General features: G+C 43.6%; 1 long non-coding RNA gene across 1 annotated transcript in view; it reads right to left on the bottom strand.

Annotated features, from left to right (window-relative positions):
* LOC311243165 overlaps positions 1-19767 on the bottom strand; it is an 84509-nt gene extending 64742 nt beyond the window's left edge. The window contains exon 1 of the long non-coding RNA XR_014620647.1: positions 19651-19767. This is a non-coding gene — a long non-coding RNA (uncharacterized lncRNA). The remainder of the gene's footprint in view (positions 1-19650) is intronic.
* Between the last annotated feature and the right edge of the window lie 2125 nt (positions 19768-21892).

Here is a 21892-nt window from a genome sequence, read left to right as displayed (position 1 = left end):
ATCGGTATCGGCCGATTGTGTTAGTTGAACAATCGGTATCGGTATCGGTGGCCAATTTTCATATCGGTGCACCCCTAATACTATTGGTTTGTTTTGGTAAAATTCTTCTGCTCTGTGTGACAATAAATAAATGAATGATGATATGCAATTTAAAACCAAAACTAAGGCCTCAGTATGAGTTTAAGACGTGAACATGGTCATGTTTGTTGAATAAAAAAAATAAAGTAAAAAAAAATATATATATATATTTTTTTTTTTTTTTTTTGATCGGATCGGGAAATATTGGTATCGGTAGATAGTAACTCAAAATCACATGATCGGGATCGGATCAGGAGCAAAAAAACATGATCGGGACATCCCTACTGTTACAAAGGGTCAGATTAAACCGAATATATATATTTACTGATTGATATATATTGCATAATATTTGTATATCGTTTGATATCCCTTGTGTATTCTTTGTACATATACACGGAATATCCCTTTAACCTAGTACAGACCATAATATTTCGTTCTCCTATTGGACAGCGCCCCCCAGGCGCCAGCGACCATGCCCCCAGAGCCGAGTTCAAAGCCACCGTCAAGACATGTCTGTACATGCCCGGCTTTGCCCAGGAATACGAGACAGAAATAAGGTTGGCACTAGATTATTCCCCGTACATATAAATATGGCGCAGGTGAATACAGAAGCACTCAGTCTATAGTTCAGTTAGTTGAAGTTCGAGTTCGAGTTACCCAAGTGAAGCCTCACCCACGATCCAACGTGCGGTGAAGTAGGGCCCGTTTTGCCCCAAAATAGAGTCTTGTCTTATCCTAATACGTTTGTTCAACGTATCGTTCGCTCCTTACTAGTAAAGCCTTCATCACGAGTCAACGACCAAGTGAAGTGAGCAACCGTGTGTCTAAATAGAGCACTTATAGCCGCGTGCGAATAGGATAGTAAAGTGTCAGAGATTAGTTGAATAACGTCAAGTTCAACTTAGTTAATGTGAACCACCGCGCACCGGAGGATCTACACCGGTGAATGCAGAGCCCCTTTCCGGCTGGATTATTATTATTCTTATTGCTTTGGACCAGGCTGTTGGAGCGGAGAAGAATAGTCTACACCCACTGCTGTGGGATCTGCCCGTGAGGAACATCATTCGAGCACGTCTCTATTGGAGAGGCTGGCCGGCTTTCACCTGTGCTGCAAGCATACAGGGATTACAGCTGCTGCTTTTCGTCTGCTGATCCAGGGAGTAATACCGCCTCCCAGAGCAGGAGCTTATTGAGTCCCCGTGGAACCAGACTTTGCATTCGAACATTTCCTCCCCCTGCTGGCTTACAACCGGTGGGAACCCCCTACCAGAATCTCCCGCTGCCTCCCCAGAGTACCATAGATAGAATTCCTAATATTCAGGTTGTATAATTACCTCCTGCGTAACCAGAGAATGGACATTCATTATTGATTTGCCTACGCACATTCCTTTGCCTTACAAGAGCATCCAAAGTAAAATAGAGAAGTATATTATGTACCTTTTGCTGCAATAAATACTTAATTACAACTTTGTGTGGAAACCGTATCATTGTGGAGGTGTTATCATCATATACACATGTACTGTATGGCCAGTAGTAAAGTACATAAGACGGTAGTGGTTTAATGATACCAATACTTATTAATACAGTCAGGGAATTGTACCCCTCAGTTACAATTGGTCCTTCGAGCCCCGGATAAGAATTAGCGTAATATTAATATAATATTAATATTAACATGGCCGATGATGAACACTCCACAAACGGTTCTCCTAAGCTAGATCGCCCGGAGCACAGACGGCAGCCACCTCTTCACCTAGAGGACTACATTGTCAGTCCAATACCTAGCTTTAAAAGGAAGTTAAATACGGATAAAGTAACTAAAGCGGATAGTAAAATTATGTCCAACCCTACCGACCAGGCTACCCCGCCAGTAGAGACCCTAGTGGGTTCTAACGTAACTGACCAAGCTCACGGGGGGGACCAGGAGGGACATGACATGACTTTACCCCCAGACAACGCCAACGGGACAGTCCCCGGAGAGCTCCAGGATAAAGAAAGCCCTCCCGGGACGGAACCCGACCCACCACAAGAAGAGACGCGCACCCAGGAGATGGATCTCCTCGGTACGCGACAGGAGAACGGATCTCCAACGAGTACTGCCGGGAGCCGATCGCCTCGACCGGCGTCTTCCCCCAGCGAGGCGGACAAGATGCTGGCACAGGCACTCATCGCCACCCTGGCAGCCTCTACCGAACGCGATCGACTTCAGGGTGAACGCGATCGACTCCAAGCGCAACAGACGAGCGAGCGCGAACAAGCTGCAGACGAACGAGAGCGCCTTCACGCGCAACTCCAAGCGCAAGCCCTCCGTGAACGCGAACATTCTGCAACCGAGCGAGAGCGCTTCCAGGCGCAACAAAGGAGTGAAGACGACCGCATAAGACTGGAGACCAGACGCCTTCAGACGGAAGAGAACATTGAGAGAAGCCGCGCCGATGCACAGTGCGCCGCCGCCAATGCACAGCGCGACGCCGCCCATGCCAGCGGCAATGCGCAGCGCGACGCCGCCAATGCCCAGCGCGAAGCAGTGCGCGAAGCTGCCCATGCCCAGCGCGAGGCAGAGCGCGACCGGCTGCAGGCGCAGCTGATGGACAAATTGATCACCATGGCGACACCCCCTCTCTCCGCACGGAGCTCCCGGAGATCGTCACGACAAGGGTCTAGGACACATTCCCCTACCCGACCAAGCGACCCGGGACCCCGCCAACAGGAGGATCCTGTCCACGTCTCCGAACCCCCTCCCCGGCCGGTCCATACGAGACCCAGCAACCGGGAAGAACCGGACCACGCCGAGAGACTGAACAGAAGACTCCAGGTCCTAGCAGAGGAAGAGGAGGAGGAAGAGGAGGAATGTCAAGCCGACCAGCAGCAACGTACTCTGGACCAGGAGGCCCAGTACAGCCCCGACCAGCAGCAACCTACTCTGGACCAGGAGGCCCAGTACAGCCCAGAAGTCAGCCCCGAGGCCCTGCGCTACAAACCCCCGACTCAACTCACGGGTGAGTTTGACGCACCGCCAGCCCCGAGGAACAGCACCTGGGTACCCGACCTTCGGTACCCACCAAGTACCAGCCCAAGACGGCACGCACGGGGAGACTCGCCCAGGAGGCCTCTCCCCCAACGCTCACCGATGTGCCAGTCATCCATGGCATCGTACCTTGGCACACCGACGTTCCCGGACTTCACACACGAGAACAGAGCACAGTACACAGAGCTACGAATGTGCTTAGAGACTATGCTGTCCGACGTACCAGATGAACCGTACAAGTATGCTATCCTACTCAAGCACCTGAAGGTGCCCAGAGCGCACAATATAGCGCTGGCATATTCCAGCTCTACTACCCCATACACCGCGGCTCTAGTAGCCCTCGACCAACGTTATGGACGCATATGGGACTACGTGATACAGGAGATAAGAGACATTGACCGTTTCCCCCCAGCCAGAGACAACAGAGCATTAGATGACCTCTCTATCAAGGTACAGTCCCTGGTAGGGATGCTGGGGTCCCAAAAGGAAAAGGGGATCTATGAACTGTACGCTAACTCTAATGTAGAGAGGATACTAGAGAAGCTCCCTCCCGCCCGACAAGAGCGCTTCAGGCGGCAGAGAGACCACCGCGACCCCAGCGGCCCAGAGGCATCCCTCCTAGACCTATCTGAGTTCCTCGCCAGGGAGGTCAGTAGCCTACGACTCGACACGTTCGTATGGAGTGGACCAAGCCCAAGACCAGGACCTCGGGGATCAACAGATAACCGCCGGTTGGTGACCGTTATGCACCAAGCCGAATCAGTACCGCAGCACAAGAACCACAACACCCCCTCGACGAAAGAGGACCAGTGGAATATTGAGTGCCAGTACTGTGAGGGAGAACATCGGCTGTACCAATGCGACACTTTCGGGAAGCTGACCACGGACGAGGTGAGTCAGTGGATCAAGGACCACCGCCGCTGCTTCCGCTGCGCGCGCAGCCACCTAGCAGCTGAGTGCCGCTTGAAGAAGAAGTGCAGCAGGTGCGGTGGCACCCACTTGGAGGTCCTGCATGACATCAACAGGCGTCAGCCAGGACAACAGAGTGGGCCCGTCGCGGTAATGTACCATGCCGAGGCGGTGGCACCAGTACCGAAGAGCCACCAGACCGCTCCCTACTGTACCTACTGCGACGGCGGACACTGGCTGGCACAGTGCGCCGAATATAAGACACTGAACCCCGCTTACCGCGCAGCACTGTGCGGAGCCCACCAGAAGATCCAAGGCAACCGACCAACAGGAGTGCTCCACATTGACCAGCATAGCGGGACCCCCCCCGAGTGCTCCTCAAAGTGGTCAGAGTGCTCCTGAGCTACGAGGACAAGGTCCTGGACACTTACGCCGTCCTGGACGATGGGTCTGAAAAGACTCTCCTCCTCGCTTCCGCAGCAGCCCAGTTGGGCCTGCGGGGTGTCAAAGATACCATGACCATACGCACCATCAGAAGGGACCAGAAGACCATAAAAGGTGAAAAGGTCTCCTTCAAGATAGCAGCGGTGGACCAGCCCGAGAAGCAGTATAGTATAACCAACGTCTTCACCAGCTACGACATAGGCCTGTCTCAGTACACCTACCCCATCCCACAGCTGATGGCTAAGTATGTGCACCTACGTCAACTACCTATACCGCTTATCGACGGCGCCACACCGACCCTGCTCATCGGCTCCGACCACGCGGACCTCATTCTCCCAATTGAGGCGGCCCACATCGGACCCAAAGGATGCCCAGTCGCGGTTCAGACCCGACTGGGATGGACGCTCCAGGGCCCCCTCTACGGACTTGACAGTCAACCCACGTCTACACGCTGCCTACACACAAAGGCGAGCGACACCGGCCACTCCCTCGTACAGCAGAGGCTATTGACATTAAGCAAGAGGCCCGTGAGAGAACCGTGGGCACCAGAGGGAGTTCGGAACTCCACCCCCCTCAGCTGCGCTCCAGACGTAGCGACTCCTTGACGGGGCGGCCGGCACAGGCCCCTCCTCAGACGGGGTACAGAGCAAACAAGAGAAACAGATGGAGGAGGGGGCACAGCCAAGCACAGATCAAAGCAGTCTCAGGCCCGCTTCCTCCTAAGCCCCCCTTCATCCCGTCCAGTCGTCATGACCATAGACCAGTCACTACCCCGAGCTGCGTGGCCGGCCGGCCGCGTAAGCAAAGTGACCACTGGTGCCGACGGAAATGTCAGAGCGGCAGAATTGCTCGTCCAAGGGCGGACCTACAACCGACCCGTGGCGAGGCTGATAAGAGTCGCCAAGGCTCCCCGACTCGCTTAATGACGACCATGACCCACTAACTTTGTGAACTGCCCCGACCCTCACAACGGACAATGAGTAGTGGACAGTGCGGTTAATCTGTCTCTGCTTATCTAATTAGGTGGGACTAATTAGGAGGCGGCTGTTACAAAGGGTCAGATTAAACCGAATATATATATTTACTGATTGATATATATTGCATAATATTTGTATATCGTTTGATATCCCTTGTGTATTCTTTGTACATATACACGGAATATCCCTTTAACCTAGTACAGACCATAATATTTCGTTCTCCTATTGGACAGCGCCCCCCAGGCGCCAGCGACCATGCCCCCAGAGCCGAGTTCAAAGCCACCGTCAAGACATGTCTGTACATGCCCGGCTTTGCCCAGGAATACGAGACAGAAATAAGGTTGGCACTAGATTATTCCCCGTACATATAAATATGGCGCAGGTGAATACAGAAGCACTCAGTCTATAGTTCAGTTAGTTGAAGTTCGAGTTCGAGTTACCCAAGTGAAGCCTCACCCACGATCCAACGTGCGGTGAAGTAGGGCCCGTTTTGCCCCAAAATAGAGTCTTGTCTTATCCTAATACGTTTGTTCAACGTATCGTTCGCTCCTTACTAGTAAAGCCTTCATCACGAGTCAACGACCAAGTGAAGTGAGCAACCGTGTGTCTAAATAGAGCACTTATAGCCGCATGCGAATAGGATAGTAAAGTGTCAGAGATTAGTTGAATAACGTCAAGTTCAACTTAGTTAATGTGAACCACCGCGCACCGGAGGATCTACACCGGTGAATGCAGAGCCCCTTTCCGGCTGGATTATTATTATTCTTATTGCTTTGGACCAGGCTGTTGGAGCGGAGAAGAATCGTCTACACCCACTGCTGTGGGATCTGCCCGTGAGGAACATCATTCGAGCCCGTCTCTATTGGAGAGGCTGGTCGGCTTTCACCTGTGCTGCAAGCATACGGGGATTACAGCTGCTGCTTTTCGTCTGCTGATCCAGGGAGTAATACCGCCTCCCAGAGCAGGAGCTTATTGAGTCCCCGTGGAACCAGACTTTGCATTCGAACATTTCCTCCCCCTGCTGGCTTACAACCGGTGGGAACCCCCTACCAGAATCTCCCGCTGCCTCCCCAGAGTACCATAGATAGAATTCCTAATATTCAGGTTGTATAATTACCTCCTGCGTAACCAGAGAATGAACATTCATTATTGATTTGCCTACGCACATTCCTTTGCCTTACAAGAGCATCCAAAGTAAAATAGAGAAGTATATTATGTACCTTTTGCTGCAATAAATACTTAATTACAACTTTGTGTGGAAACCGTATCATTGTGGAGGTGTTATCATCATATACACATGTACTGTATGGCCAGTAGTAAAGTACATAAGACGGTAGTGGTTTAATGATACCAATACTTATTAATACAGTCAGGGAATTGTACCCCTCAGTTACACCTACTATATAGTATTACTTTAAGCATTCATTATTCTTCGTTGAAAAAGAACCAAAGATGTCTTTCAGTGAAAATGTAAGTACCTACCTATTTAGCTATTTTGGACATTAGGTCCTATTTTCCATATGTTTCTAGTGTCCTATATTATATCAGTGTTTCCCTTATATGCATTCAGGAGCGGGACTGCCGCTGCTATGAACTAGACAATTATTTATTTTTAAGTATAATTATTAAAAAATTTGTATCATTTCATTTGGGCTGTGAGGGTGCTTAATGTAAAAGACTGACCTGAGGAACAGGCTGCAGGGAGACCATCTGGCCGCTTGTATGAGTCTCAGCATCAATGGGCCCCTACCAGTGAATTCCCCACCAAAGAGCCCTGGAGCTTTTCTTTCAAAAGCCCAGGAAAATGAAATGCTCTAAGGCAGAATGAAGCCTATGCCACTGAGACTTCTTAGGTGTAAAGTGCTGTTGTAGTGTTATGATTTGTGTATGTTAGACAGTTAGTATTAGGGCTGGGCGATATGGCCAAAAACGTTATCGCGATAAATTTAGAAAATTATTTTCATATACCGGTAACTCGATATTGATAATTATCATCGATATAATTTCTGTCAAGTTTAATTAACTTCTTATGCCCGGCGCCGATGGACGGGCTATTAATAGACTTGTTTTGCTGCTGCGAATGTCTCGAGTTGATGTCGTCATCAGTGCGCGCACGTTAGCAGTTAGCCAGAGCAAGCGGTGTATCCCATGACAATGTACTAACTATCACCCTAAAATACTCCGTTTCACCCCAATACACTGCAACGACGTCCACCGCATACCCCACACTACTCTAACCGTGGCCTCAGAATTCACGCCACACACCCACTCTGCAGGTAAACTATAAAATAGCGGCGTGCAAGCTAATTATCCTAGCCAGCCTTGTTTCCAATGTACTAAATATCACCCTAAAATACTCCGTTTCGCCCCAATACATTGCAACAACGTCCACCGCATACCCCACACTACTCTAACCGTGGCCTCAGAATTCACGCCACACACCCACTCGGCACGTAAACTATAAAATAGCGGCGTGCAAGCTAATTATCCTAGCCAGCCTTGTTTACTACTAGAGTCCTACCTCTCTACCCAGAGGTGCAGCGCGGGTCTCCTTCGCTGTCGGCAATCTCCTTCACTGATTGGTTGTTAGTGCGTGTGCTCATATCCAAGCTTGGAAAATCGATATATCGAAACTTTGCGACCACGTTTCATGTTTATTTCGAGGAAATAATTTATCGCGATAGTTATCGTTATTGTTTTATCGCCCAGCCCTAGTTAGTATGTTAGTATTTATATTATCTATTAAATTATCTATATCTATGTTCAATACAAATAGTGTACAAGTGTTGAGGCATGTCATTAATCTTGACATTAACTTTGATTACAACTACACTGCAAAAAAATGTATCTTATCAAGTGAACATATCTTGTATTTGGTACAATAAGTCTATATTGAGTAGAATTATCTTGAATTATCTTATCCCACTGGTAGATAATTTAGCTTTTTTCCGATTAGTCAATTTAATCTTGTTTTAAGAAAACAAGATTAACATTTTCTTAAAACACGATTAAATTGACCAAAATCAAGAAAAAAATAAGCAAAATTATCTGTGGAATAAGATAATTCAAGATAATTCTACTCAATATTGGACTTATTGTACCAAATACAAGATATTTTCACTTGATGAGATTATGTTTTTTGCAGTGTACAAATATGCAGCTACCTGGGCCTCCAGAGCACTTCTAGTGTCAGCGGACACACCAAAAACATCCTAGCAAATTCACACGCACATGACTCCATCCTATCTCAAACAATTCGAAGGTAGTTTTAAGTTATTTCTCCAGCAGCGTGCGCTAATATGGATTCCGGCGGCACGTGCGCACACACAAATATATGGATTCCGGTAGAGTGCGCGCAGCACAGCACCGCTGTTAAATATTTTTTCAGGGGAAACATTGTGTTACTTTGTTTCTCGCATGCGCAGTAGTGCACAGTACAGGCCCCGACGCACAGTACAGGCCCCGGGCTGCGGCACTGCAGATTTACCTTACTCTCTCGGTCTGCAAGCAGCAAAATGCTGACAGTTTTAGTACTGAACTCGGTGAGTTTTGTTTTCTTTTACTGCTTTATAATAGTGTTCTCTATGGATTTAAAACATGTGAGCATTTTTTCACTGGATCTGTTGTGCGAAGCAGTTGCCGAAACCGCTATTCGGACTCAAAACATGTTTAGTTGTAACGCTAACTAACTTGAGCTGTTGGGATCATGACGCCCTCAGGTCCTCGTAGCATTTGCGACTAGGGATCAGGCCACGTGAGCGGATCGGCGCGGGCGAGAAATCCGCTCTTCGCTCTTTAAAGCTTGGTCCGCTCCGCTAATCGCTCATGTTGACCCCGCCCCCAAGTCGCTCACCGCTCACCTTGAATCGAGCACTCCCCGCTCCACATCGCTCGGCAGATTTTAATTTTTTTTTGATCATGGTGTAAATTAGCTCAAACTACAACAGTCTACACCCCCTGGGCCCCTTAACAATTGTTTGTATTGAGCCGCATTGTAATTGTACCCATTCTGCAATGTTAAATAACGTTGTTTATCCATTCACTAGCTCTATTAAGCGATGATAGCTAGCCTAGCCACAATGCTATGGTCGCTGCCATTAACGTTAGCATGTAAGCTAACGACAACAACAATGGCGTCGATACTTTTTTTTAACAGGATGTGAGTGACAAAGCCTGAACAGGATATCACAGGTTCACCCTTCTCATTGGTTGAAAATGGCCTTCATGTTTGTACATCGCCATCTGTTGCTTTGGCATTGTACTACATCTACATGTATATTACATCAACAGTGTTAAACCACTGTGAGCGGCCTGGAGTGGAAGAGAACTCTCGCTCCGGACGTCGCGCCGACTCATTTTAAAACCCACTCCTCGCTCACGTCAAAACCGCCCGCTCCGCGCCCCGCGCCGCTCACATGGCCTGCTAGGGATGCACAATAATTATTGGGTCGATAATTATCGGGCCGATATCAGCAATTATGATGTCATCCCGGTAAACCCGATAAAATGATTGATAGCTCTGATAAAATATATATATATATTTTTTTTTTATGTCAACGTTCACACGCACAATATATGCTTACTTAGGATTTGACTTGATTCAACAACAAATGTGAATGGTACCCATCCCTACTGACAAAGCACAATACCCGTTGGTTTTTAGTTCACTCATTGTTCAGGGAAACACATTGTTAATGACATTGACGGATTGTGAATTTTGATTGACTCAAATTATATTTATTTGGAAAAATAAATAGTCACTTTATTTGAAGAGTCAAAACTGTTCTCTTGGCTTTGTTTTGTTCATAGTAGTAACGCTCATGTCATGATAAATCTGGTTAGGTCAACACTACAGGAATATACATAAAAAAAATAAAGTATAATACAATAAATATATATCGGTTATCGGTATCGACCTTGAGGAGCAGAAAGTTATCGATATCGGGGTCAAAAAATCAATATCGTGCACCCCTATTTGCGACACACTTCAACAGATTTATAAATGTATGTTTTTTTTTAATCCACTTACTCCCATTTTCTATTTGTCTCCCATCCCAATTTTCGTATCGTCCAATTCAACCCTCCCCTGTCTTTGAACGCCGTTTCATGCCTCCCACAAGCCAGCTGCAATGTGGACTAAGTCATACATTGCACGAGTCCCCTCCGATACTCGAGGTAACAGCAGTCGCATCTTAATTAAAAAAATATATATATGTACAGGAAAACTGTACCCAAATAAAGAATAATGCATGCCAAAATTGGGGGAATTCAAATTAGGTGATAATTTGATGGATATAATATTATTATTGGCTATACTTGTAACGTTCAGCTTCCCACCGGACTGTCAGGTGTTACACCGAGCATCATCATTGTAGCTAGTTAGCAAAATATCAAGCCTCTTTCAAAATTTCTGTTAACATTATGGATCAATGGCTGAGTCGAGCTGGTTCATCCAGCAACAACAGCACAGGTGATACTGCTGAATCAGGAGAACTCATTCAGACGAAAAACAAAACGGCGAAAGTGAAGAATCATCAGTTTGGTGAACATTATGTGCTTTCTGGATTTACTGTCACAACTACAGAGCAACCACAGCAAATGTGTTTCCTCTGTGGCGACATGCTTTCGAATAATAGCATGAAACCATCCCATTTACATCTTTTTATATTCAGATCTAATTCTATTGCCTATATTTATGTCTTTCTGCTATTACCCTGCCCATACCTATACCTCCCCTCCCCCATGCTGCTATGACACCCACATTTACCCAAGGGGATCAATAAAGGAATATTTCTGATTGTATCATATCGCATCGTATCTCATCTCATGTTATCTTAGTTTTGAGTCTTCAGTGGTTTGTTAACTTAATGTTACAATGGGAATGAGGTGATGATGTCAGACCTCAGAACTAAAACTTTACTTCAATAAACTGCCAACCTGTGTGACCATGTGACTTTATCCAGGTCATCCATCCATCCACCCACCCACACCCACACACACAATATAGAGACTATTAGTTATATATCCTGGGGATCACCACGATTGATTGTGTAGTAGGGGGTACTTTAGGTTGGCTTGAAATGCTTTGGGGGTACAGTACTCAAAAGGTTGGGAACCACTGCCCTACCAAGTCAAGTCAAGTCAAGAGTTTTATTTGTCACGGCATACGGGTATACAATGAAATGCGGGTGGTCTTGCCCGCAACGATGTGCATAATACAATAGTAATAACATATAATAGAATCCAATAGAACGACATTGTGCAATAAAATCAAGTAACAGAGTATGGCATATCGCAGGGTTAGAAATTAACATTTTTTCTCATGGCTTTTTTTGCCCCCCTTAATTGATTTTCGGGGGCTTTTTTTTGTATTTCGGGGGCACATCATTTTTATGATGAAGATTAACATAAAGATTATAAAACATTGTCGACACTTTTTTTACAGTCTTCGTCCCTATGTTTGATAACGTAATGTTAATGTCTCCATATATAGGGCTCTACGCTAACCTTTTTCCCAAGGAGCACATGTGCTCCTAAATAAAATGTTAATAAATAAAATCTAAATAAAAATTTAGGAGCACACAAAGAAATTTAGGAGCACAGTGAAAATTGTTCAAGTAACAGAGTTTATTAACAAACTCAGAAGAAAACATAGTAGCCCCACATAGACTGAAGGACATAGCATACACTAAACTACCAATCAAGCACTGTGAACGAAAATTTGGCCCCATAATTACTCATGCGATCCGGATATGGCGTGAATCACAAAAAAAAAATCCTAACCCACAAGAATGGCACAATCATACTCCCTTATTCAATAACAATGCTCTCTTAATTGGAAAACGACCTATAAGATTCCCTATATGGGAAGAGCAAGGCATACACTCATTAGGGGATGTTTTTAACAAACAGGGTTTTTGTAGTGATAAAGAAATACGCAAAAAATTTAATCTCACCAAGTCCACATGGCTTTTTCACAAACAGTTAGAGCTATGTTTGAAGTCTCACGGTGTTCCATTAGACAGACCAATTGAACACCACAGATACCACAAATTCTTCTACTCAAGAGAGACATCGAGAGGTTTTGTTTCAGAATTTTATCATCAATTACTAACGTCCTCGTATGAAACCCTCCAACTTGACTCTGTCTGGAGGAGGGATATACCAGACCTGGAAAATGACTTTGATTGGCAAGGAGCCTGGGCAAATGTCCGACTTACATCAAGGAACCCGGATCATCAACAAATCAATCTTAACTATATTCACAGGACATACTTGACTCCTATAAGACTGTGCCGAATGGGGCTCAAACAAGATTCCAAATGCACCCAATGTACAAATGGGGACGAAGGGACATTTATGCACATGTATTGGGACTGCTCACCAGTTAAGGCATTCTGGAAAGATGTGACCCAACAAATATCAAAACTCGTATCTTGGAATATACCTGTACACCCCTCGGTATTGCTGTTGAATGATGTTTTTGAGTTTGCAGTGAATCCACAGCTAAAGAGATTGGTTTTATCGGGTATCACAGTAGCCAAAAAGCTGATCGCATCACGCTGGTTTCAACCGGAAAAAATGTGCCGTAAAGTTTGGTTTCTTACATATCTCTATGTAATTTACCATGAAATATCTACAGCAAGAATTCTGGGTCTCAATGAATCCAAAATGTCAATGTGGTTAGAAGTGGTGGAGAGAATAAAAGCTAGCTTATAATGGTAGTGTCTGGTTAGGTGCAAGGGATAGTGGAGGTACTTCTCAAGGTGGGGTCCGGGAGGGGGGGGTTCGAGCTGAGCATATGTGTGTAGGGTTTTTTTTTTTTAGATAACAGGTATTATGGGTATATCTTATATAAAACAACTAACCAAAAGGTGATCTCATTGGATGTGCCCTGACAATTAATGCTTGTATATCTTATCGTGTGTTGTCATGTTTGTTTATATGTTTGTTTAAAAAAGAATAAAAAAATAAAATACAAAAAAAAAGAGTTTATTAACAAATTATTTATCACATGCATATTATACTGTGCGTGTGCACACTATGAATTGAAAATGGGGGACCCTGATGTAAACAAGACGAAAGTCTTTCTCTGGTCTGCATCCCCTTAACAATTGTGTGTATTGAGCCGTACTGTATTGTACCTAGGGCTGGGCGATATGACGATATTATATAAATATCGGGTACAGTTCATTAACGATACACTTTTTCAACGTATCGTGGATATCGTGATGTTTTGCCCAAAAGGATTGTGTCGCGTCAATCTGTCCACACGTTACTCGTTCATATCTCAGCCCGTGCTGAGATATGCCCATTCCGCGGTCTGTTAATAAAGTTTTCAATCAGACAGATGTATGGAAAGGCTTTTATTATAACATTCGTTGTAGTAAAATCATTATGCCTCATTTAGTCATCCTGTGGAGCACTGGTCTCCTACTCGACGGCCGCGGGGAGCTAACGTTAGTAGCTTTGTTGTTGTTCAGCACACAGGACATTCAGGAAGTCAAAAACTAAGCGCTTGCCGATTGGTGCTAAGAACAGCAGGGCGGGTGCAAGCGGTGTGACGTCATTGGCAGACTCGACTGTCAATCAAAATGATTATGTTTCCGTCAGAATGAATGAATGAAAACTGTATTAAAATGTTGCAGAATGGGTACAATACAGTACAGGAGGATGAAGACCAGAAAAAGACTTTCAGCTTTTTTACATAAGGGTCCTCCATTTTCAATTCATCAAAACATTTAGAGACATACATATATACAGTAGTTTCATTAAAATGCTATTTATTGATTGATTGATTGATTGATTTAAAACTTTATTAACATATTGCAGAATGGGTACAGTACAGCTCAATACATACAATTGTTAAGGGGATGCAGACCAGAGAAAGACTTTAGTCTTGTTTACATCAGGGTCCCCCATTTTCAATTAATCATATTTCATATCTAAATCATATAATATCTCATATGCAATATATAATCTAATAATCTAAATCTAATATATAATATAAAAATGCTAAATGCATGGGTATTTTATTTTGTCTTTAATGTTAGCTTGCAAACTCAAATACTGTCTTGGTAAGCCTCATAATGAATTGTTTGGGGTAAAAAAGAAAAACATTGTGATGTGTATCGTGTATCGCCGAAAGGTCAGAAAATATCGTGATATCATATTTAGGCCATATCGCCCAGCCCTAATTGTACCCATTCTGCAATCTGTTAAATAAAGTTTTCATTCATTCATTCATTCAAGGGCTAAACATCTGTGCAAATAGCACATACCACCAAAATCATAAATTGGCCCATGCCTACTAGACGCAAAGGATATCGGTTGTCAAGCTGCTTTTGTATGTTGTAGTGTTGTTACGATACCAACATTTTGACTTTGATACAGATAGGAAAGGCAATGGAATATATTATTAGATGACAGAACAATGAAAATTCTTTATAAAATTCTTTAATTCATTATAATTGAAACACTATTGAATAATAGTTCATTAATAGTTAATACAATTATTCTGTTACAGCTAGAGTTGTTCCGATACCGATACCAGTATCGGAAATGCCGCCGATACTGCCTAAAATGCTGGTATCGGTATCGGCGAGTACACGTAAATTCTAGCCTCCGATCCCATGATGTAATTTATCTCCTGCCGAGTCCTGCGGAGAGTGAGGATTATAAAATGAACATGTTTTAAAGTGTGATGCTGTGTCATTTTAACAGCAGATACACTTTCTTAAATTCCATTGTCCCCGACAGTGCGGTGTGACGGGGAGCTTGGACGGGAATCGGGATGTGTTTGGCTGGTGTTATGATAGCATTAGCTGGAAAGATAGCTAGTTGGAACAACATCCGCTTTAACGTTACATCAAATCAGATGATCGCCTGTCCTTTCTCCAGGACCTAACACTGTCCGTGACCGTCTATCAACAATAATGCACCCACTGTGAATTGTATTTAAGTTAAGTAGCTACGGACTAGCGTTAGCTGACTATTACTAACGTTATCAAATGTCAATGCGGGAAGACGAGCTAGGTCAGTTAGCTTAGCTTGATAACGTTACCGTGTCTAAAGTTGGTGCTACTCATAATCCAGCAATAATGGCTGCAGACCTGCAAGCAAAGTACAGCAAGTGCCAAAGGATAAGAGTCTGAGGCGGAGTTTCAAAAGAGAATGTTGAATATTTATTTTGCATCAAAAATCACAACATGAACGTTCTATCTGCCACTAGCTTACAGACTGAATAGGGTATATCTGCAGAGCCACTGAGTAGCGAGTGCAACACCGTTTAATGTCCGTGTGGATCATTGGAGTAGGGTATATCTGCAGTGCTGCAGCCCATACTCATTGATTAATGATACTAATACAAATCTATACAATCACATGTTGTTGAATAAATACCATACTTTCTAGTTATTACTAAAAAACAGTATAACAGTATCTAAAAAAAAAAAAAAAAAAAAAAAGTATAATTTATATAATTTTTTTTTTTTTTTTTTTAATGCACTGGCATCGGATAAATATCGGTATCGGCCGATACCCTAGCTTAGGTATCGGAATCGGATCGGAAAGGGAAAAATGGTATCGGAACATCTCTAGTTACAGCTACAACTGAGCTATAATTTATACTATAGCTACTGTCCATCAATGTCTTCCTTTTGAATTAAATAGGTTCAGGAGAGAGAGATGTAGAGAGGGAGAGGGAGAGAGAGCGAGACACACACAGATGTAGAGCCATATGAAATCCATTTGTATTATTTTCCAAATTCCATTATATTTTTTTCCCAAATTAAGTTTTCCATTTTAATATTTCAGAATTCTGTATTTTGCCTTTTACGCCCATTTTACCATCAGAAATGGTGTCTAATAAGTGGGAATGAATAAATGTCCACAATTTAATAAGATATAACAGTCAAATAATATTGTGACAATTAAAATACACATTTCAAGTGATCACAATGTCAGTAGCCTAGCTATATATATTCTATTGTGATGGAATATAGTAATGCATAATTTATGCACCTTTAGTTTATTTCATTTATAAAGGACAGTTTAGGCCTACTGACAATAATTAGCAAATACTGTAGATGGGTGCACCAGATTTAGCAAGAAGCTATAATTTCCATCTATAGTCCTATGTACTGTAACGTTACATAGCTATTTAAATCACAATAGTGTCAGTGATTAGCCTCGCCCTCTAGCTGTATCTATTGTGATCACCAGAGATCATCGTTAGAGAGCTGGTGTGTTTTGGGAAGCACAGTCCTTGTTCCATCCTTAGTGACATGGCTTTTGAAGTGATATTCGCATGTGTTTTTGCGGGTCCAGTCCACGGGGTATGTTGACAGAATTTGCAAAACACCTTATCGACTGAAGCATAAAAATCATTAGGATACTGCTCTGCTCTGAATTTAGGGCTTAGTGGGGAATTTCTTCCGACATCAACGTTAACGACGCACCGAAGCAGCTAGACGCTTGGAGTTGGACATTTCTCCTGTGTTGTGTGTAACACGCAGTGGTCCCCGCCTCCCTCCTTGCAACAAACGTTCCACCCAAAAACGGAATTTCAGTCCAGATTAGGGCACATTCTGCAATATTCCATGTTTTACAGCTGCTTCCATTTTTATTGGTAAATTCCGTGATTCCATCCGCGATTCCGTGAACGCGGATTTCATATGGCTCTAACAGATAGACACAGATATAATTAGTAAACTGTCTGGGGCTTTTCTTGCCTGTGATTGGAACGTTTATGCGGCTGTGAACTGTGGGACTTGTAGTTTTGTAACGATTCTCGCAGCGGAGAAAAAAAAGAACGAATGAGGCTGTAATCTGCAGTCGCACGCCGTGCGAGTAATTGATTTTTCAGGTTCGCACACACATATTTTAGGGGCATATGCAAGCAATATGGTCGCACTGTAGAGCCCTGTATGGTGTTGAACGCTGAGCTGTAGTCAATGAACAACAGTCTCACATAGCCCACAGCCGTAAAATAATGTGAATGAATGAATGAAAACTTTATTTAACAGATTGCAGAATGGGTACAATACAGTACGGCTCAATACACACAATTGTTAACACAATGGCGCCCGACCACGGATAAATCCGTGTTTCGAATCCAACGGTTGAGGTTGTTTTGGCTTTTATTCCATTGTAATAACCTACTCGATGTCACCGAGCAGCACTGCAGAAGTACCCTACTCTTTGAATTCGAAAAAGTGCATTACCGGCCAGATCCTCTTAGGGGTGCCATCTCGATAATGCAGTGTTCCCTGTGGCAGAAGTGGTCTTGTTTTTTCTGGACCTCCAATGTAATTTTCTGCTAACATGAAGCGATGCCTATAGCCTGTAGCTTGGAATACGTTTTGGGACGTGGATTTCAGTGTGCAGTAAAGGAATATATCATCAGCCAATGGACATATCGATCTACCAGATGGCGATCGATAACTGGGAAATCCTTTGGGGGATCCAACCGGCCCACGGTAAGATCTTTTTCACGTAAATTACAAGCTGATCACGGCTTGTTATGATAGCCATCCACCCGATCAGCGAATGTGGCTACTGAGGCTAGCGCGGTTATTGGTAATCAATAATCAGAAACGACGTCCCCCGCCCCCCCCCCCCTTTCATGCATTCATGGTGGACCATCATACCGATCATATGCAGTTTGAGTTTTAACTGTAGCTTCTGTAGTGCCGAAATGCTATTGGATTTAACGTTAGTAGCTTAGCGGCCTGTATCTCGCCTTCCAGGAAATATACTAGTCCAAATCCCTTATAACGCTTATATTCAAGACGCTATAAAATGAGAACGTATTGATGAAAAAATGATTTCTTTAACTCATTTTGAAGGGACGGTTTATGGTGTCAATTGACAATGAGAATGGACAGATAGCAATACTATAAAGTATAGATTTAGCTGTACCAACAGCCCCACGGACTATGCAAGTCTTTTTTTTTTTTTTGTCAAATGTTTTTTATTTTCCCTTTTTTACATAAAACAAGACAAACAATAAAATAACAGTAATAATCAACGATAAATCACAGGACAATAACAGAAATAATAACAGTCCAGTCATTAAATCAGAATGAAAGTAGATTAAAAGACATAAAAATAATAAATACAATACATGGGCTCTTGCTCGCTCATCACCCCCCCCCCCCCCCTTCTCCCCCCTCAGGACCCCCACTTGGACTATACATCCACTACTTCATTTAACATCAGAAAATTACAAATTTATATGCGTTCCTTTATCTTCTCCACCACAGCTAACCAGATTGCTATGCTGGCTTCATTAACACCTAAAATTCGTGCAGTAGATATTTCTAGATAAATCACATCGAGATAGGTAAGAACCCATAACTTCCGGCACATTTTATCCGGTTGAATCCAGCGTGACGCTATCAACTTTTTGGCAGCCGTAAGACCCGCCAAAATGAGTCTCTTTACATGTACAGAGGTTGATAACTGAGAAACATCATTCAACAACAATACAGAAGGCAGTGTAGGTATGGTCAGAGACAAAAATTCTGATAATTGATTGGTTACATTTTCCCAGAAAGTCTTGACAGGATGGCAATCCCAATACATACACCCTGACATCTTTTAAATCAGCCCTCAAAACTCACCTTTTTTCAATCTTGCTTGTGACCTCCAATTCTGTCGGTTTTATTTAATTTTGTCATGTATTATTTTGTTCTGTTTTGTTCTGTTTTTTGTTTTGCCATAGTTTGTCTCTCCTGCCCATGTAAAGCGACTTTGAGCACCTGGAAAAGCGCTATATAAGATAGATGTATTATTATTATTATATGCATATGTACCAATAGCAACGTTTGAACACAAGGAGCATCGAGAGTCCAGACTATGCAAGTCGGTTTAGAAATGCTGGCCGTCTAGAGTGATTTTAGACGGATCCAAGTGGCCGCGAAAGTGTTAAGGGGATGCAGACCAGAGAAAGACTTTCGTCTTGTTTACATCAGGGTCTCTCCCATTCAATTCATAGTGCTTTCAAAGAGCACCTACGGGAGGCTGCTATTCGAAACCTGCCCCCGTACATTTCAATCAAACTAACGTTAATATCACGTTGACTTTAGCTACCGAATGGCAGCAGCTCCCCGTAACGTCGGTCTGGCTGAACACAGTGAACAAAGAACACAATGAAACCAACAAGATGGCGTCGCGGCACAAGAGAGGAACACAATGTGAACATAATGTACTTACAGATGTTGTGGTGTCCACAGTCTGAAGTCTGTTTTCTCAGGAAGAACGTTTTGATCCAGAAGTGAAGTCTTGGTCCAGTAGAGTTCTGCTATAAGAGAATATGTACACTGTAAACACACAAAGCGTTTTGTAGGAATCCAGGAAGACGTTGAACGCGCCGACGGTACGAATGCGTCTCTACAATTCGTAGCCGCATTTCTGCAGACCCCTCTCTGATTGGTTGAACTCCATTTTTGCAGACCCCTCCCATTTCTGCAGACCCCTCTCTGATTGGTTGAGCGAAGCCCCTCTCTGATTGGCCCCCCGCATGAGCCGAGACAAGCTCCTCTAGCCAGGAGTCGAAACTCCGTTAACTCCAGAGAGAGAGGCTGAACGCAATTTATACGCATGGAAGTATTGATTACGCCATAACGAATCATTAAAAAAATATACCGTTAACTGGAATATGTTGTGTGTGCCTTTACACATGTTGGATAGGATTATGTAATTGGTTTGTATAGCGTCGCGTATAACGTTATTTCGCGTGACTTCACGGTTTATTCACATTTCACAACACAGCCAGCGGTCAACTTGTTTACACTCCCCACTTACTGTACAATGTAACATTTAGATTAACCCAGTTGTCTATCTGTATGTCATATGTTACGATGAATTGAAAATGGGGGACCCTGATGTAAACAAGACGAAAGTCTTTCTCTGGGGTCTGCATTCCCTTAACAATTGTATGTATTGAGCTGTACTGTGTACTGTACCCATTCTGCAATCTGTTAATAAAGTTTTCAATCAATTCAATCAATCAATAACTAGACAGTTACAATATAACATTTAGATTAATTAACCCAGTTAATGCCTTAAGAGAGAGAGGCTGGTGGTCAAGTCAAGTCAAGAGTTATTTGTCACAAGTTGTTTATTAGCCTAGACATTTTCAATTCATCATCTTGTTTACATCAGGGTCCCCCATGTTCAATTCATGATAACATATATGACAATGACATACAGGTAGACAGATGGACAGTACTGCTACATTTAGACATTTATGACATACCAGATTTTGAACTTGTGGTAGGCCTAGACATTTTCAATTCATCGTCTTGTTTACATCAGGGTCCCCCATGTTCAATTCATGATAACATATATGACATACAGGTAGACAGATAGACAGTACTGCTACATCTAGACATTTATGACATACCAGATTTACAAATACAGTACTGTTTGTGATACAAAAAGAGTCCAGAAAAGAAAGGCTATACATTTGACGTAGAAGCTGTACATTGGAGGAGGTTGGGTGGGTGGGGGGGACTATACATTGCTTCTTCTAAGTGTCTATGCTTTTTTTTGTCAGTATTTACTGGCTTTCAAAAAAATAACATCTTGTTGCTTGTGTGTTGAAGGACTTTTACCGAAGGGTTACACATATCATGTCTGCACGTACAGACGTGCGGTGAACCCATCCTGGACCTGCGTTGACCATACCTCTTTTGAGGCCACTGTGCGAATGACTCACCAGTCTGAGGAGGAGATCCTGGTGTGGGCAAGGTCGATGCAGGTGAATGAATGAATGAATGAAAACTTTATTTAACAGATTGCAGAATGGGTACAATACAGTACGGCTCAATACATACAATTGTTAAGGGGATGCAGACCTGAGAAAGACGTTTGTCTTGTTTCCATCAGGGTCCCCCATTTTCAATTCATATAGACATTTATGACATACATAACATACATGACATTTATGGCATAGGGACATATAGGTATTTAGTACTGATACATTTGTGACATAGGCGGTATTCAAATATACAGTACTGTTACCCCTAGATCCTGACAGAGTATATACATATGATGGGGAGGGGACTGTACATTAGGAGGGGGTGGGTGGGTGGGAGGGGAATATACATACGGCGGGGAGGGAATATATACATGCGGTGGGGAGGAGACTGTCTATTAGGAGGTGGTGGGGGTTTTGGGCATTTACGGTGGCCAGTTTCGAATTGCAGCCTCCCGTAGGTGCTCTTTAAGGGCGGTTTTGAATGTGGGCAGGGATTCACATTCCTTTACAGCTTTGGGTAGGGCGTTCCACATTGTTGTGGCATAATTGCGAAACGTGTTTAGTCCCTTGTTTGAGCCGAATCTGGGTTTAACATGATTTGTTGAGCTTCCTCTGGTGTAGTGGTTGTGGTATTCACTGACCTTTGGGAAGTATTTTGACATGTACATGGGCACCCCGGTCGTATAGTGTATC

The sequence above is a fragment of the Notolepis coatsorum genome (assembly GCF_963971535.1).
Source record: "Notolepis coatsorum genome assembly, chromosome: 16".
Classification (NCBI taxonomy): Eukaryota; Metazoa; Chordata; class Actinopteri; order Aulopiformes; family Paralepididae; genus Notolepis; species Notolepis coatsorum.
The sequence above is the reverse complement of the archived record's forward strand: the minus strand, read 5'-3'. Positions and strand labels throughout refer to the sequence as shown.